Raw genomic sequence first — 14,826 nt, 5'->3', positions numbered from 1 at the left:
TTTTTCCAGTAGTCATGTACGGATGTGAGAGTTGGATCATGAAGCAGGCTGAGCGTGGAATAATTGATACTTTTGAATTGTGGTGCTGGAGAAGACTTGAGAGTCCCTTGGACTGCAAAGAGATCCAACCAGTCAACCCTAAGGGAAATCAACCCTGCATATTCATTGGAAGGGCTGATCTGGAAGCTGAAACTCCAGTACTCTGGCCACTTGATGTGAAGAGTTGACTCACTGGAAAAGATCCTGATTCTGGAAAAGATTGAAGGCAAAAGAAGAGGGAGACGGAGAATGAGATGGTTAGATATTATCACTGACTCGATGGACATGAATTTGAGCAAACTCCACAAGATAGTGAAGGACAGGGAAACGGTGTGCTGCAGCCCATGGGGTCATAAGAGTTGGACACAACTTAGTGACTGAACAAGGAATAGTTTATTAACAATGCTGTGCTAGTTTCAGGTGTATTTCATTCTTCACTAAGCACCTTTTATGCACTGTGGCCCTAACTTTAGCAGCTTGAAGTATGACCTAAAAGCACAAATTTTTCCCCTGCTATTTTACAGAAAGTTCAATCTAAAAAAAAAAAAAATTTTTAGCTGCACTGGGTCTTGGTTGCAACATGTGCAATCTAGTTCCCCAACCAGGGATCAAACCCAGGACCTTGGTGTTGAGAGCCCAGAGTCTTAGCCACTGGACCACCAGGAAAGTCCCTCACAGAAAACTCATTCTTACCATAAAACCTCAACATACCTGTTTTTTTCTTACTAATTTGAGAACTTTAACCAGTTATGGCTTCTCTGGCTTGTCCACATCAGTAGCAATACCACTTTCGGACTTTGGGGCCATTATCAAGCAAAGTAAGAGTTACTTGAAACAGACACTTCCGTATCCAGACAATCGATCTGATGACAGAGACTAGAAGACTAAGGGGGAAAGCAGCATATACCGCGTGGGTATGCTGGACAAAGGACTGATTCACTTCCCCTGGTGGGAGGGAGCAAACCCAGAGATTTCAACACACTACTCAGAACAGCACAGCAAATAAAAACGTATGAATTATTTATTTTCCATTCAATACTTTCATACTGGAGCTGGCCAAAGGAAGCTACAACCAAAAACAATGAGAGAAAATCACTGTGCGCCGAAGATGGCGCCAACTCAACCACCATCTTCTCCGTAGTTCCCCAGCCAGGCAGGCACAGTGCGCATGTGCGGCCTGGCGTCCTCAGCGCGCCTGCGCGGGCGCAGAGCCTTCCCCGCCCCACTCCCGCCGCCGCGGCTGCTGCGCTGACGGCGGTTGCCCGAGCTTCAGGTGAGTGTGAGCGCCTCAGCCTGGCTGGCTGGGGGCGCGCCGTGCTGCCTGCGGGGTCGTCGTCCTTCTTTGCCTTCTTCCCCGCCTCATCACCCCAGCGCGCCGGGGCTTGGGTCAGCGCTGCCAGCCTCCTCCAGGTGTTCGGGCGCCGTCCGCCCTCGTCGCTTGGGGGCCCGGGGCAGCCCGGCCTCTTTCGGCCGCTACTCACCTGGGCGGCGGGGCTCACGGCGAACCCGCTGGCGACGGCGTGCAGGCGGCAGCGGCCGAGCCTCTGGGTGCCCAGCACCTCAGCCTCGGACCCGCCGCGGGCGCGACCCCCTTTCCCGCTCCGGCTCTGCAGGCGGTGGGGCTCGGTGGGCCTCGGGGTCGGACCTTCGTCTGCCCAGTCTGCCCGGGAGCCGGGGGGGGGGGAGGCGGGGGGGGCGGGCAGGGAACCTGGAAGATGCGCCGAGAGCTTGCCTTGCACCCGTGGGGTCCTGGTGCGGTCAAGAGTACCCACTGGCTGTACCCGGCGACGACCATGCGAGGGAGCGGCTTCTTAGCCCTGGGTGAGGAAACTGAGGCACCGAGCGGTGAGGCTCCCTGCCCAAGGTCACGCGCCAGACGAGAGGCTGGAGTGGCTCTTGAACTCACGGTCGGGGGCTCTCAGGCTAGTGCGGTTGAAATTTGATCTTGTCCCTTTGGAAAAAAAATCTGAAATACACTCGCATCTCCGGAGATTCTTCAACGTCATAAAAGTAGGCTTGCACAAACAGCATTTTCTTGTTGATGAAGTACAATTTAGGTGTTAACTGGAATAATGGTAATAGCTTTGTTATTAAGAGCTCACGTTCACCCAACGCTTGCAGGTGTGCTAGGGATTTTCGTAAACATTTGAAGATTATCTCAGTACCTCAGCACTTCGCCATCAGATGCGTCCTTTTTCCTTTTCATGCAGCTTTTTTCCTGCAGAGCTGGCCTCTCTGTCACAGGTAAACTGGGAGCCTCCTGGTTTAGGAGCAGGGACGGTGGCTTACTGGCAGAACAGAGGTAAGCCTTGTCTTGGGTCCAGATTTTGCCCCCAGAGGATATTATTAGCTTTTCTTTTCTGGCTGCCAGGAGGTCAAGACTGATAGAGCTGGGCTGGTTGGATTTGGAGGTGAAAGAACAAATCTGGCGAGCACTCCCCTTATCCTGGGGCTTTCTGGCTCTATTCCAGTGCTGGGCTTGAACCTCTCATTTAAGATGAAGTAAAAAGAGAAAGAGACCCTTGACAAAGTAGTGTTGAATATAAGAAGCCTCACCGATTTAAAGTCCCAAAGGAACAGCTGTAAAAATATGGGAATGTTTCTTCCCCAAAATAAATAGCTCAAACTGTCTTTTCCCCCCCCAATCCTTAGCAAATTCTCCTGCATACTTCAACGCTCCATTAACTTACCACCTTTTCTGTGAAGCCTTCCTTGCTTGATTTTCTCAATTAGAATTACATACACACATACATGCGTGTGCGTGTGCGCTTGTGTGTGTGTAGGTAGATAGGTAGGTAGGTAGGGTAGAGACTTCAGTCTTACTCTTAAGACTATTAGCTCCTTGAGGTCAGGGAACATCTTTGCACCCCCAAGTGCTTGGCTCACAGTAGGCCCTGGGAAAGAATCAATGAATTTCCATAGTTCCTTTCTATTACTTAGAGAATGATGTTTTCCTGTTGCCCTTCTGTTCCTTCATTCTGCCCTTCAATTTCTCTTTGCTAGCCTTCTCTTTAAATTCAACTTCTGGTCATCACTGACCACTCAGAGGTCTCTAGTCCTCCCTCTTGTGTCTGAAAATTTGCAGAAAAATTTTATCCCCAAGATAAAATTTATCCCCAAGAGTGGAATTGGTATATGTCGCTTAAGTGTACAGGGCAATTTTTATTTGCATGTTGCACAAAGGTAGCCTCAGGCTTATAGGTTTTCAGTCTGTCCCTAAACACAGGTAGGAGAAGGAACTGGCAACCTCCTCCAGTATTCTTGCCAGGAGAATCCCATGGACAGAGGAGTCTGGAGGGTTAGAGTCCATGGGGTCGCAAAGAGTCAGACACGACTGAATGACTAGCACAAATACATGTAAGATTCAGTTTTACCTTCTTTTGCCTTATGTGGCTGACTGCCCCAGTGTTATCAGAGTAGTCACAATTTTTACTATAAATCTTCATAGTACTTATAAAAATAAATATTCAAAGGGCCATTTGGGAGGCAGTAGATGGGTGCATAGGCTTTCTATATAAATAAAAAAATTTTAAGATTTTTTTCCAGATAATCTGCAAATAGATTGAGCTGTTATGCATAAGGAATGGTGCTGGGTATGGTGTAAGATTCTCATAGTTCTTGTGCAAAGAGCTTACTAGCTAACTAGGAAATATTATTCCTAACTGTAACTCAAGTCTAAAAATCACCATAATAGCATTATAAGCAAAGCAATGCATATAATGGTATACTCAAATATAACAGAGTACGATATTCCAGTGTGGGACATTTCATAAAGTTATACATTGCCCAAGGCTGAAAGGAAGCATCAAGTCATTGAGTCCAGCTGTGCCGCTTTTGTAGACTTCTTTCTGAGAAGGGAACTTGTCCAAGGCCAGGGTTACAGAACTGGTGCTGCAACTTGAATGCAGAGTTTTTATCCACTAAAAGTTTATCAATATTTCAGTGAATTCCTCCTTGTGTATGTGCTTAGTCTCTCAGTTGTATCCGACTCTTTGCAACCCCATGGACTGTAGCCTGCCAGGCTCCTCTATCCATGGGGATTCTCCAGGCAAGAATACTGGAGTGAGTTGCCATGCCCTCCTCCAGAGGATCTTCCCAACCCAGAGACTGAACCCAGGTCTCCCATATTTGCAGGTGGATGCTTTACTGTCTGAGCCACCAGGGAAGCCCAGCTCTTAAAATTTGTGGAACAGGGGTGAGGAAGGGGTGGCAGAAATACAATTCACATCTTCAGGGAGCTTATGGTCCGTTGGGGAAGAGTTAAAGAACCCGTCTCTAACGTTGGAGACAGCACATACCTAATTGTTAAATTATGTGGTAGAGGGACTAGGTATGTCAAGAGGGATCAGTGTGAGCTGTGACACAGAGAGCACTTTGGGGGGGATCGAGGACCCTTCTGGGCTTTGACAGATTGGTATGGTCAGAGTTCATCAAAAGAACGAGGAATGCATTCTGAAGTACGATGGTAGGTGGCTCACATGGCTCATCTGCCTGCAATACGAAAGACCTGGATTTGGTCCCTGGGCCGGGAAGATCCCCTGGAGAAGGGAATGGCAGCCCACTCCAGTGTTCTTGCCTGGAGAATTCCATGGACAGAGGAGGCTGTCGGGCTACAGTCCATGAGGTTGCAAAGAGTTGGACACGACTAAGCGCCTAACACTTAAAACCAAAGCACGGTTGCCACATCTGACAATAAAATATCTAAGGGACAATAAAAAAAAACTGGCTTGACCAGGGTGACTTGCTTGTGTTCAGTGGTTGTCAACCGTTAGTGTGTATAAGAATTACCTGAAGTGTATTAAGACAGATTGTGGGGGCCCCACCTCCAGAGTTTCTGATTCAGTAGGTCTGGGGTGGGGTCTGAGAATTTGTATTTCTAACAAGTTCCCAGATGTTGCTGATGCTCCTGATTCAGGGACAGCACTTTGAGAACTTGGGCTGGATTAGAAAGTTGAAAAACTAGAGTCAGAAACTATCAAAGAACTTGTTCCAGAAAAAGTGTATCTCTGTGTGTTGTATACCAACATAGGAAAGTTCTGGAAAGATACATTCCAAACTGTAATAATAGTCATTTCTGGGAGTGGGATTTAGAGGGTTGGAGAATTCACTTTTTACTCCGTAGCTTTCAGTACTATTTTTGCATTGTGCACATATTGTTTTCGTGTTTTAAAAAGCAAAGAAAAGTAAGAGTTGTTTTTGAAGATATGTACTAAAATATTTATGGAGTTAAAAAAGAGCTTGCTAAAGTAATCTAGTGTCACACAACAGACATTTTTAGAGTGTCTGCTGTATGCCAGATGCTGCTGGTTCTAGAAATACAAAGCGTTTGCTAAAGCTTGCAGTCTGGTGAACGAGATGGGCAGACAGAAGCTCTGCTGAGTATCATGTGAGCTTCCTAAGATGAGGGGCAGGGGTCTAGCTCTGTGTGTGGCAGGTAATAGACACTTGGTAAATGATGAATGAATGAACAAATCCAGGCAAGAAGTGAGAATAGTCAGAAAGACAAGGAAAGGGCAAATGAGAGATTCTGGGAGGATAAAAAATGACAAGACTGAATAGAGATGATGAAAGGAAGGGGTGTTTTGAGTACTTTCAAGTCCACAGATTGATAACGTTTGGGTTTACTGCTGAACTGGATATCCAGTCATCTATTCGGAAAGAACTTTTTAAACCATCCTACCCTAACCCCACTTTCTTTTTTTTAAGAGACTGCTTGAAAATAGTACACAGATACTTAACCTAGGTTTAATATGAGTATTGACCAGGGCTTTCTTTGGTAAATGAGTTTTTTTTTCTTTAACCACAGTGCTAATTCTGTTGTATTTATTATTTACCTACAATTTTGCCGTTAATTGTTGTCTTATTAATGTGAAATTAACTGAGATGTATGGGAGTCTGTTTTTTTTTTGGCTGCGCTGCACAGAATCGCAGCTCCCCAACCAGTGGTTGAACACGGACCACTGCGGTGAAAGCCCAGATTCCTAACCACTAGGCTGTCAGCAGAACTGGAGGATATTTTAAGTGCCATACAAAATTGGGTATTTTGTCTTTTGATCTTATCTCTTCAGTGAAGGGATGTTACAGTGATGCAGAATTCTGTCATGTTCCCAAAGCACATCACAGAGTTTGACATATTATCAGTCTTAATTAAATATTCATGGTTGTTGGATATTTCATGGCTGGATGGGGTGTGCTTTGGAAGAAATATGGCTTCACTGCATTCTGAGTTGAATTCTAGGTAACCTACTCAGAAAACTATCAAGCCATGTTATTAAACTTGGTAGAGAACATGATGTGGAGCAGGCTTTCTCCCCCACTGTTTGTTTGGAGGTGCTACTTTTTATATTCCTCAGAGATTTAATATAGAAAAAGAAAATTTAATTTCCCAAGTAGAGAGGTTTAGCTCTGTCATTTGATTGTTAATCCTTTACCACCTAAAAATGCCCACTGTCTACAGATTGAGTTTTCATTTGGGCCAAGAATAAGTTTCTGATACAGCCACTCTTCATACTTGATTTTATTACTAGTTATTATAAGGTGTTTTTGGTTGTTGTTACAAGTTTTGCAGTATCTTTTTTTTTCTTAATTTGTTTTGCTGCACCAGGTCTTAGTTGCAGCATGTGGGATCTAGTTAGTTCCCTGATCAGGGACCGAACCCGGGCACCCTGCATTGGAAGCACAGACTCTTAGACACTGGACCACCAGAGAAGTCCTGAAGGTGTTGATTCTTTTAAACCTTTCTGTCGGGACTTGGTTTTAACCAGGATGTTGACTGGAATGTAACTTTGGGTGATTAGACAGTCCAAGGGTAATTGCTTTTCAAATATCCTCAGATAGGTGGAGGTCTCCCCTGTTCATTAATAATAATGGTGATGATGATAGTACCTACATTTTGTTGGATGGTTCACAGTTTTCAAAATTCTTTGATCATTAAGATCCTGGTAGGTTCCAGTAGCCAAACCTGAAATGAATAAGTAGAAGAATTAATGATCAGTTGGGATCAAGTGGGAAAAGTCGTTTGTAGAGGCTGGCCAAAGCTCTAGCTGCAGGCTGCTCAGGTTCAAATCCTTTCTGTGCCACTTGCTAGCTGTGTGACCTTTGGCATGTTACAAAACCTCTTCCTGCCTCAGTTTCTTCATCTGTAAAATGGGAAGGATTACTAATGTACCATCTTATGAGTGTGTTGGGAAATATAAGGAAATTATGAATGGACAAATAAAGTGCATATTATGGTATCTGGCATAGAGTAAGTGATAGATATATTATGAGCATGAAGTTAGTGTGAGTTTTAAGTACTGCCTCTTAGGTCTCTTATTTGTCCTTTACCTCCACTCAGATTGTCTTAAAGAACAAATTGTTTTCCAGGATTCTGTCTTAGAGCTGGCGGGAACCTGGAACCCTTCCCAAGAGCATGTACCAGAGCTTTGCCAGCAGTAGCTTTCCTAGTGTCCTGAGCTGCATCCTTCAAGAACTGAAGGCAGAGGGTAGTGCTTCTTCTTCTAGAGTTACTTTAGTGTGATCCCCTCGTTACAGGGGATCAACTGGTTGATGGGTGTGTGAGGTGAAAAAGAACGCCCCGAGATGTGTGTTGCTTTGTTCTTATAGTTATCTGTACTGATACCCTGGAATTAATCGAATGATTATACAGGCAGACTCAGATTCCCAGCTTGGCAGTCTCTGCAAACCTCCTGTTCACCACCTGCTGCCAGAATCCAGGAGTGGCACAACAGGAGTGGGCCTGTTGTGAGGGGTGCCGTTCTTTTCCTTTCAGAAAAACACAGGGTGTGTGGATAGCCCTTATCCAGGGCTGGGGCCTGGTAGAGATATTTACTGTAAAAATGAGGGTCTGCAAGGATGCTTCAAGCAGCTTTGATCACTGCCCCATCCCCCACCTTTGCTGATGGCATAGCATCTCTCAGAGTATTTTTCTGATAAAGAGTAACCCAGACTTTCCTTTACGTGGTGCACAAGCTCAGTGAGCTAGCTGCATTTTAAAAAGCCATTGTTTCTTCCACAGAGCTGGGTGGTTTGGCTTGTTTATCTGGCTTTCTGGGGAGTCTCCTGAGACCCTTTCCTTTCCTAAGGGCCCTCAGGAGACAGCAGTGAAACCAGCATCCGTTACCCTAGACACTTGAGAGGATGCTTAAGTCAATAGTTTTATGATTAGATTAATTCAGGCTTTAACCCTGGCAAAACTTGAGAGCCAAGTCATCAGATTATGCTTCTTAAAGATTGAAGTATGGAATTTAGCCCAGGACTCTGTGATATCTTTCAGAGCCTGAAATAGGAATCCAGACGCCAGCCAGTCCCAGCCCCACACCCAGCTGACTATATGAATTTAGGCAGATCACTTCAATTTCTAGGCATATCTGTAGACCGGTGGTTCTTAGCTTTATCTGCATGTTAAAAACCATACTGGACCCTATCTTAGCCCGATTAAGTTGGATCCTTAGGGTTGGGGCCTGCTACTGTCATCCTTCAGAGCTCCCTAAGTCTTTCTAATGTGCAGCTAAGAGAACTATTGGACAGGATGCCACATTTTAAAAGACTTATTTTGCTTCTCAGGAAGCACAGTGAAGTGTGGTTGTCCGCACAGTGAAGTGTGGTTTTCCACACAGTGAAGTCTGATTCATGTGCTCAGTGTTCTGACCAGCCTTGTCATCTTTCCCAGCTATGTTGCTCTTCCTGCTGTTTCTTGGATATGTTGTGTACATTTATTTCTCTCCCAACTCAGATGTCCTCACCTGGAATGTCCTCTCCTCCCTTCCAGCTATCCAGAACATGTCCTTTCAAGGCCCAGCACTCTTCAACTCCTTCGGGAAGCTCCTGGCCATCTCAGTCCTTAGTTATTTCCCCTACCTCTGCTCTGGCTCCAAGCTTCGTTTGCTCTGTGCTCGATTTGCTCGCTCGTGTCCGACTCTTTGCGACCCCACGGACTGTAGCCCTCCCGGCTCCTCAGCCCGTGGAATTTCCCAGGCAAGAATACTAGAGTGGGCTGCCATTTTCTCCTCTATGGGATCTTCCCGACCCAGGGATCAAACCTGCATCTCCTGCATTGACAGACAAATTGTTTACCCCACTGTGCCATCTGGGAAGCCCCAAGCTTCGTGTAACGCTGACTAAACAGTGATGCACACTAGATGCAATGTGAGAGATGATACGCAGGCAACATTCTGTCCTCCTGGGTAGGTGGGACATATGAAAACACCACTGGTTTGACTCGTAAACTATTAATATTAATCTTTTTAGTATCTTGTATTGTTGGCTACTTCTTTATGTGTATGTGTATCTTGTAACTGTTAGTTGATAAATAGCGATCTGTGATGTGACTCCAATGGACATTTTATCCCCTATTGCCAACAGCAAGCTCCTCTTCTTGCCGAACTAGAGCATTTTCCAGCACTGCTTTCTTGTCTTGCTTTTATGCTCTCCCTTTCTGGACTTCCTTCTTTTTATTCTCTCATCCTCCCCTATAGGAATTTTACCTGTTCTTAAAGGTCCAGTTCAAATATGACATCCTCCATGAAACTTTTCCTCAGCACCCCCAGCTTGCATTAACTGACCTTTGCCTTAAACCTCTGTAACCCTTAGAGCAGTGGTTCTCAGCTGGGGTTGATTTTGCCCCCAGAGGACATTGGGCAATATCTGGAGGTATTGTTGGTTGTCTCAACTGTTGGAGGAGGGTGCTGCCTGTAGCATTTAGTGGGTAGAGGCCTGGGGTGCTACTAAACGTTGTATGATGTACAGGACTGCCCTCATGACGAAGAATTATCTGGCTCAAGATATCAGTACTGAGGCTAAGGGGCTTCCCTCCTGGCTCAGTGGTAAAGCATCCGCCTGCCAGTACAGGAGACACGAGTTTGAACCGTTACCTGGGAAGATCCCCTGGAAAAGGAAATGGCAACCCACTCCAGCATTCTTGCCTGGAGAATTCCATGGACAGAGGAGCCTGGTGGACTGCAGTCCATGGGGTCATAAAGAGTCAGACATGACTTAATGGCTGAACAACAAGGACAACTGAGGCTGAGAAAATACCTCAGAGTTTGTCCAGTTCATAGGCTCATGTTTATCCTGCCTTGAACTGCAGTGATTTATTTACAGACTTAATCTCCCCTACTCAATTGAATTAATGGGTGAAGGCAGACTCTAGTTCCAAATCTGGGCTTTCTTGTTATTAACTTCATATTAACATTTAATCCTCGAGCCTGTGCCCAGATCCTAACTGCACAGTGTAATTTAGGACCGGAGATAAGAGCACAGTGAGGCAGTCAGCTGGATTTCTTTTCCTTTTTTACCAACCCACATCTTTTCATCTGTGATAACCTGGGAGGAAGTATGGTACAGGGCACAGAGTGAGCATTTGGGATCAGAGGAAAATTGGGTTTTGGTTAGAGCTGTTGCATTTATTAGTTGTGTTTTTTGTTCATTCCGTTTCACCTCTGTAAGCCTGGGTTTCCTCATCTCTGTAATAGAAGTGATGCAGTGCCCCAGTGTTTAACTCACAGGCCATTGTGATCACCCAGTGAGATGGTAGATGTGAAGGTGCTTTGTGATGTGCTATAATCATGATTTAGCCAGTATAGGTAAGCAGAGAGGATGTTGGTCAGCTTGCTGTAGGAGCGCCACCACCTTCCCAGCCAGTCCTCTGGCCACTTCCTACCGCTTTCCAGTCATAACTGCTCCAGCACCAGCTCCAGCCGACCCCTTCCAGCTCAGTCTCCTGAGAGTGCCTCCTTTATTTGCTGCCTTCATCCTGTTTTGATAGTCTGTCTGCGATCTTGCCAAAACCAAAAGTGACTGACTCTGCTTCTAGAATACAAACTAGTAGCCTGTTGTCAGTTCGTTTCTGGCAAAGCGTGATAAAGGCCAGACAAATTACCTCGGTCATGGGGAAAAGCTGGAAAATAAGACAGCTTGTAGCCTAGAAAGCCAGTACTATGTATAGTCCCTTATTGTCTTTATTTAAAGTAACAAAGCAGTGTTCTTAAGCGCTGGAAATCTCAGTGAGCTTTTCATGACTGGAAAAACAAAACATAATGTGGGATGTGCTAAAAGCCTGAGATCCTCATGTGCCTGGAATCAGGCCAAGTGCATCCTCCCACTGATTTGCTGAGTGAACTTCAGCTAATCAGTGAACCTGAATAAGTTGATAACTGGGTGACCTCTTAGGATTATATTAAGAGCCCTGTGAGGTGGAGGATAGATGCTTACCCTCAGGAATAATGTAAAGTGCTACCTTTATAGGGAGGGGGCTTTTGGGTCACAGAGGGCTTCCTTGGTGGCTTAGTGGTAAAGAATCTGCCTGCAATGCAGAAGACCTGGGTTCAAACCCTGGGCCAGGAAGATCCCCTGGAGAAGGGAATGGCAGCCCACTCCAGTATTCTTGCCTGGAGAATTCCATGGACAAAGGAGCCTGGCAGGCTCAGTCCATGGGGTCGCAAAGAGTCAGACACGACTGAGCGATTAATATTAACTTTGGGTCACAGAACTTCAGTCCTAAATGGGGGCAAAATGTTATTCTACCCAACCTCTTCTCTTGACAGATGGGGAAACAGGTCCAGAAAGGAAAAATGCTTTGCCCAGTGCCACTCAGGTAGGGGCCCACCTAGGTCTAAAGTCCATATCTGATGTACTTATGGACTCTTTCCATGGCTAGAAGAATCAAATTTTTAAATCCTTGCCTTGTTACTCACTTAGATGTGGATATTAGAAAAGTCACTTAACTTCTCTTAGCTTAAGTTTTTCCTGCTTATAAAGTAAGAAATGAAGATATCTACCCGGGAGGAGTGTTAAATATAACTCCTGGGATGAGGAGGATTAACATAAGGTCCTTAGACTGTAATTTCTGGCACAGAGTAGAAATTACACGTTTCTTCTTTCCCTTTATAGCCTTTTGATACAAGGCTCACTTCCTCAGTTTGAGGATGGCTTTTTTTTTTTTCACTTGTCACTCTTCCCCTTATCTCATGAAACTAGAAAAGAGTTCTTATCTACTACTTTTATAAAATCTCCACTAGCCTTTTAAAATATTAATAGCCCTTAGTATCCGGATGCGATCTGGCAGCCGTATCATTTGTGCAGATGAGGGCACTGCAGCCCTTAGATCCCCAGGACAGAGTGAGTCTGTGTAGCAGAGGCATCTGCAGATGAAGTTTTCCACCATGTGATGTTAATTTTCTTATAGGAGTTGTAAAACTGCTCATTGGCAAGGGCTCAAGACAGTGAGAACTGAGCAAAAATCAGGTCTCTGGAAGAATATGTTGGGTCCCCTGTCATGCGGAAAGTGAGCACCTGCTGTCTTGTTGCCAGTTCCTAAGTCACACTGTCCTGCATTGACTGCATTGGGCCCAGCCGATAAGGACAGCCTTCTCGTTTGATTGTGCCCTTGTTTAAGTGTTTGTCCTGGCACAAACGGCATCTTTCTTTATCTTTAAAAGATGCTGGAAACACTAGGTGAATGCGTCACTTTGGAGGCACCTCAGGCTTCCCTCTGTCCCTGAGGCTCCGTGACAGGCTCCCCAGTGGAGTCACATTTGAATGATTCACACCTTGCAGTGCCCTGCTTTCAAATGAGTGAATTAAAGTAGGGAATAAAGCAGGGTTGGAAACGTTTCAGGATATCACCATTTTATGTGTGTGTAGGGGGGATGGAAATAGACTGAAATATTAACAGTGATTATTTCTAGAAGGAAGGACTGTGAATAAAATATCTTTTGGTTACCCTGTGGTTTCCATATTTTCTAAAACAGGCCCGTATTTTATGATAGGAAGAAGAACTTTGAAATTGTCATTTTAAATTACTGCTAAATAGTGGAGTCCAAATGAAGAGTAGCCACAGTTCATAGTGTGATTAATAAACACTGTGGAGGGACTTCCCTGATAGTCCACTGGTTAAGACTGTGCTCCCAATGCAGGGGGCCTGGGTTCAATCCCAGGTCAGGAAACTAGATCCCACATGCCTCACCTAAGACCTGGTGCAGCCAAATAAGTAAATAAAAGTTTATTTTAAAAATTCAAAAGTAAATAAATAAAAAATTCAATGAGTAGATCCTAGTTGGGCCAGTATTTTGGGTACTAAGTGGGTTGATGTGGGGTCTATAGAAGAGAGAGAAATGTTAGATGCTGGCTGAAATTTGTGATAAAAAGTTCAAGCTATCTCATCTCCTTTTGAAGTGTGACTGATAGGAAAATAAAATAAAAATTCTGGGCATTCGGTGGCTCAGTCAAGGGTATAGGGTATCTGGGATCTGAGAAAAGACCCACATCCTAGAGGGAAGGTAAATACCGGGCTTGTGCTCTTGCAGTGACACAAATGTTTGGGTCCTCATGGTTGGTGTGTGGGATCCATGGTTTGAGCAGTGGTCCCATTGGCACCCTCAGGGTTCTTCAAAATAATGGTAGAAGAGCTTTTGTTAGTCAGCCTAAAGGAAAGGAATAGTTATTGGACAGACTGATGGAAGCTGAAGCTCCAGTACTTTGGCCACCTGATGCAAAGAGCTGACTCATTGGAAAAGACCCTGCTGCTGGGAAAGATGGAGGGCAGGAGGAGAAGGGGACGACAGAAGATGAGATGGTTGGATGGCATCATCGACTCAATGGACATGAGTTTGAGCAAACTCCAGGAGATAGTAAAGGACTAGCGTGCTACAGTCCATGGGGTTGCAAAGGATCAGATACAACTGAGCAACTGAACAACAACAACAAATGTAGGCATAGTTGAAAGCAGGATTCATTTTGGTGTATTGGTTATTAATACCTAAGAGGTAATGTGCAACACAGACCCTCTCCATAGCTAAGTCAAAACCATATATCCTATTTCTGGAGGGAAAAACAGAAAAATTGATTAATAGATTAATATATTGTGAATGATTCCCACCAATCAGAAGTAATTGCTCCTCCTTTGAACTCCTCCGACCCTTTATTTCTCATTTTGTAGGTAACTTTATAGATAGGGGTCATCTCTACTAATAAACTTGTCGAAGGCAGGGACCTTATTTCTGTTGTCCATAATGCTTTGCACAGTGGGAACTCAATAAATGGTTGTTGAATGTCTGAATTCCCAAATCGTTGAATTAGCATTTTTCCTGCAAGGCCAAGGCAGAAGAGATGAAGCCTAGAGCTTTGAAGTCTGGGTGGGAATCACTTGTGTCCAGTATTTGCAGTCTCTCCCCATAGCTTCCTAGATGGAATCTGTGCCTCTTTACTCCACACCTTTCCCCAACTTCTCCCTTTCGGTCTTAGTTATCTCTCACTATGTAACTAATCACTCCAAAACAAAGTTATTTATTATGTCTCATGTTCTGGGGTCAGGAACTGGGGAGCAGGCTCTTGGAGGCCTTTGTGGAGGCTGGCTGCCATACTCTGCGTCTACTGTTGTGATTCCCCAAGGGAAGGCTAGTGAGTTTAGCTTTGGTTCATCTCTCTGTTTATGTTAGGCTACAGCGCTAACCTTCAATTTTTGTTCCCCCTTAATCCACCCTCCAAACTGTTGCTTTCTAAATTGTAAATCTGAGCATGTTGTTTTCTTACTTATATATCTCTAGTAACTGAAATGAATTCTCCATGTGGGCAAAGACTATTGTATTAATTATCTGTTGCTGCATAAAAATATTACTGCAAACTTAGTGGTTTATAACACACATTTATTATCTCAGTTTCAGGGGGTTGGGACTCTGACATGGGTTGACTGGCTCCTCTGCAAGGCTGTAGTCGAGGTGCTGGTCAGGGCAAAGCGCAATTGGGGAAGGATCCACTTCCAGGCCCACGTGGTTGTTGACAGCCTTCAGT

The 14,826-nt window shown here is 44.8% G+C and overlaps 1 protein-coding gene across 6 annotated transcripts in view; it reads left to right on the top strand.

The window, feature by feature from the left end:
- The first annotated feature begins 1,178 nt into the window (after nt 1-1,178).
- The window catches only part of NDRG3 (NDRG family member 3), a 61,779-nt gene continuing 48,131 nt past the window's right edge, over nt 1,179-14,826 (top strand). The window contains exons 1-2 of one of the 6 annotated variants that reach the window (XM_043884401.1): nt 1,282-1,312; nt 2,250-2,341. The gene's annotated coding sequence lies outside the window, so the exon portion shown is untranslated. Of the gene's footprint in view, nt 1,313-1,346; nt 1,450-2,249; nt 2,342-14,826 lie in introns of those variants that run through there. The other 5 variants (XM_043884398.1, XM_043884400.1, XM_043884397.1 and 2 more) reach the window with 5 other exon arrangements.

This window comes from Cervus elaphus, chromosome 23, assembly GCF_910594005.1.
Source record: "Cervus elaphus chromosome 23, mCerEla1.1, whole genome shotgun sequence".
Taxonomy (NCBI): domain Eukaryota; kingdom Metazoa; phylum Chordata; class Mammalia; order Artiodactyla; family Cervidae; genus Cervus; species Cervus elaphus.
Note: the sequence above shows the minus strand (reverse complement) of the source record. Positions and strands in the feature narration are given on the sequence as shown.